The 4,062-nt window shown below is 54.8% G+C and overlaps 1 long non-coding RNA gene across 1 annotated transcript in view; it reads right to left on the bottom strand.

Annotated features, from left to right (window-relative positions):
* The window catches only part of LOC108447790, a 9,394-nt gene extending 5,570 nt beyond the window's left edge, over positions 1 to 3,824 (bottom strand). The window contains exon 1 of the long non-coding RNA XR_001863475.1: positions 3,680 to 3,824. This is a non-coding gene — a long non-coding RNA (uncharacterized LOC108447790). The remainder of the gene's footprint in view (positions 1 to 3,679) is intronic.
* Between the last annotated feature and the right edge of the window lie 238 nt (positions 3,825 to 4,062).

The raw sequence follows: 4,062 nt of genomic DNA, 5'->3' as shown, positions 1-4,062 counted from the left end.
CCACCCTGAGCCTGCCCTGGCCCAGCCTGAGGCCGTTCCCTCTCCTCCTGTCCCTGTTCCCTGCCAGCAGAGCCCGACCCCCCCGGCTGCCCCCTCCTGTCAGGGACTTGTGCAGAGCCACAAGGTCCCCCCTGAGCCTCCTTTGCTCCAGCCTGAGCCCCTTTCCAGCTCCCTCAGGAATTCTCCAGCCCCTTTCCATTTCCCTCAGGAATTCTCCAGCCCCTTCCCAGCTCCCTCAGGAATTCTCCAGCCCCTTCCCAGCTCTGTTCCCTGCCCTGGACACGCTCCAGCCCCTCCATGTCCCAGAACTGGACACAGGATCTGAGGTGTGGCCTCACCCATTCCCAGCACAGGGGAACAATCCCTGCCCTGGTCCTGCTGCCACCTATTCCCGACCCAGCCCAGGTGCCTTTGGCCTTCTGGACACACCTGGCTCAGGTTCACATCCCATCTTTTGCCTGCCCCTGCAAAATTAACAAAAGAACCTCTCCTTCCCCTGGGAGGGGTCCTGTTGTGCTCAGTTCAGCTGCACAGAAACCCCAGCCCCAACCTCTCCTCCTCACATCAGTGATAAAAACACTTCTAAAAAACCTGCAGTTACTCAGGAAGCTCCAATTCTCACAGCACTGCCTCCTCCAGCCTTCCTGGGAGCTCCAGGAATTTGTCAGACATTCATTTCATTTAAAAAACTCCTCCAGGTTGTATCACCCCTCTTTTATTTTCTCCTGTAAATAACAACAATAAGCCAGGAGCACAATGACCCAACATTTGGAATCAGCTGAGGAAATGTAGCTGGGAAATGTCTTGAGTAGAAGCTTTAATTCAACATTTCCCTCCTGTACCAAACAACAACAACAATGACAAAAAAAACAGAACAAAAAACCCCAAACCAAACAAACAAACCCCACCAAAAAAAAACCCCAAACCAGGATTAATTTAACAGGGTGCCCCTGCATCCCTGGCAGTGCCCAAGGCCAGGCTGGACACTGGGGCTGGGAGCAGCCTGGGACAGTGGGAGGTGTCCCTGCCATGGCAGGGGTGGGATGGGTGGGATTTGAGATCCCTTCACCCCAACCCATTCTGGGATTCCGTGACCTCGGGCTGGTCACTCGAGTGAGGGGGAGGCACCTGGACAGGAAGGAGGCCCAGCTTTAGGTGCAGGTAAGTGCCAGCACTGGAGCTGGGGGACAGCAGCAGCTGGGGGGACTCTCCTGCAGCAGAAAGTGCCCTGTGAGCACCCCTGGCTCCCTGGGAGCTCCGATTTCCCTGGGCTGAGAGACAGAAACAGGCAAGGCAGAAAAGCTGACCGCCCACGGGCAGGCTCTGCTTCACCTGGGGATGTTTTACCCCTCCAGGGAGCAGAAACCCTGGCTGTTCTGGCGGAGGGGGCTCGGTGTGCCCACAGCAGACGCTGTGCCCGGGTCCAGCAGCAGCTGGGCAGCGCGGGACGCTCGGGACACGCAGCTGCAGCCGGGGAGAACAGGGATTGAAATGGGAAGCACAGGACCAGCCTGCAGCCTCCCACGCCCAGAGAGATCCCCAAATCAGTATTTGCCAACACCCTCCTTGCAAAGCCAGCCTTTTTCTTTCCAATTTAACACTGTGAATATTTACTTTGCACATCCCAGTCCCCGGACTGCTCTGGCAGGTTGGAGTGTCCCGTGGGAATTCCGTGTGTGATCAAGGCAGCCAAATCAAATCCGTGTGTATTGCACAGGGAGCAAAAGCCTGGAGAGGCACAGCCGAGCCATTTGCATTTCCTTTTGCTTCTCTAGGAGACTGACAGCCCGAACTAGGCCAGGGATGCTTCCACGAGCCCGGGGGGCTCCCGGGGGAAGGGTCCCGCAGGAGCAGCGGGATCCACCTGGCGATGCTGCTGGAGGCCTCAGCTGGTGCTGCCCCACATTTCCACAGCACTGCCAGAGGGATGGGCAGCCCCAGAGCAGGCAGAGGGTGCTGCAGGCACAAATACTGACCCTGGGGCCAAAGAGCTTTGTGAGATCCAAGCTCTGCGGCACGGCGGGGTTGAGTGGCTGCTTGGTGTGCAGCTCCTCCTGCTCAGCCGTGCCCAGCGGGGACTGGAGATGGGGCTGGGCACAGCCGTGTCCCTGCCAGCTGCAGCCAGCTGTGCAGCAGCAGCTTCCCGGCAGTCCTTGGAATCATGGCACTGTCAGAGGCACCCAGTGCAGGGGAGGAAATGCTCTGGGAATGGAGAGAGAGCAGCTCAGCTGAGGTGTTCACAGAATCCCAGGATCCCTGAGGCTGGAAAAGCCCCCCCACCCCACCCAGTCCCAGCTGTGCCCATGCCCACCTTGTCCCCCGCCCAGAGCACTGAGTGCCACCTCCAGCCCTTCCTGGGACACCTCCAGGGATGGGCACTCCAAACCTCCCTGGGCAGCTCTTCCCAAGGCCTGACCTCCCTCTCCAGGGAGCTGCTGCTGCCCACCCTGAGCCTTCCCTGTCCTTTTCACTGCCATCCTCAGCCCTAAGCCTTAGAGGAAGCCCCAGAGTCCAAGGCACAAAACCAGTGCTGGGGGACAGACACAACAGATCACAGAATGCTGGAATGGTTTGGGTTGGAAGGAATTAAATCCCATCCCATTCCACCCCCTGCCATGGCAGGGACACCTCCCACTATCCCAGGATGATCCAAGCCCCATCCAACCTGGCCTGGAACATTCCAGGGATCCAGGGGCAGCCACAGCTGCTCTGAGAGAGTCAGAACAGCTTTGAAAGGAGCTGAAAGGAACAAACAAGTTTCACATACAAATCAAATTTCCTGAAGAATGTGCTTCACCAGCTCAGCCATGGGCAGCCAATGGGAAATGCTGCACCTTTGGGTAGCAGCAGAAATGTGTTCAGATGGACTCACTGCTACCAACAACACGTGGGGAATTATCTCTCTTAACGGAGCAGCACATGCAGAGCTGTCCCCAATTGTAAAGGCTGAAATATAGCAGCAATCTACAGCCATAAGGTGAGATTTCCATCTTTATATGACATGAAAAATGTGCCAGACACAGGTTTGCCCATAAACAAAATTGCTTTTTTTTCAGCCCTGCCTTTAATGTGAAATATCAATCTTTTGGTGGCTTTTATTACAGAGAATTTAGCTTTTGTTTTTGACAGACGGCTCGCACTCAGTCCAGAGTACAACTGTGCATCATCCCCAGTACGGACACATCTGAATTGCAGAACATATCTTTTAAAAAGGCAGTAAAAAATGGCAAAACAGCACCTGGCAAAGCGAGGGCAGTCATGGAGAGCCCACTTGACTGTGGATTTAAAAGTGAAGAGGTTTGTCAGCCCCAAGCCTCTCGCCGTGGTTTGTGTTCACATTACAACATCCAGCTGCTGCCCCATGCAGCACAACCAAAATGAACAGAAATGTTATTTAAGGCTGGGTCGCAGGGGCTGGGTGGGAGGAAACCACACAAATTTCAATGATCAGAGGTTTCCTTCAAGTTTTGTCAGTTTTACTGAAGTTTTCCAAATAACTGATCGAAACCTGGGAGCCCCAGCTGCCTCACTGCTCCCAACCCTCCCCGTAATTTTATCTTAAATGAGCTTGAAAGAGTTTTCTCACAGACCTATTTAACCTATTGCGTTTTCAAAACCAGAAAGAAGTTATTTCATTAAGGACTACCTGTTAATTGGATTTTCCATCCCATTAACTCACCTGCCCCTTCGGTTTCTGTTCCCTTTTACAGCACCCACTCCAAAGTCCAGATGTTCAGCTCAACATCTGCCTGAGTCTCTCCTCCCAGTTCCTGCAGGTGATGTGTTTCCTGCTCTTTAGATGGAGATTGGGAATTGGGAATTGCTGGCTGGGAGGGTGGGGAGGGGCTGGGCTGGAATTGCCAGAGCAGCTGGGGCTGCCCCTGGATCCCTGGCAGTGCCCAAGGCCAGGCTGGACATTGGGGCTGGGAGCAGCCTGGGACAGTGGGAGGTGTCCCTGCCATGGCAGGGCTGGCACTGGGTGGGATTTAAGGTCCCTTTAACCCAGCCCATTCCCGGATTCCCTGATTTAAGCAGCACTTTTCCAGGAGCTGTTTGACTCCA

Source organism: Corvus brachyrhynchos, unplaced genomic scaffold, assembly GCF_000691975.1.
Source record: "Corvus brachyrhynchos isolate BGI_N302 unplaced genomic scaffold, ASM69197v1 scaffold245, whole genome shotgun sequence".
NCBI lineage: Eukaryota > Metazoa > Chordata > Aves > Passeriformes > Corvidae > Corvus > Corvus brachyrhynchos.
Note: the sequence above shows the minus strand (reverse complement) of the source record. Positions and strands in the feature narration are given on the sequence as shown.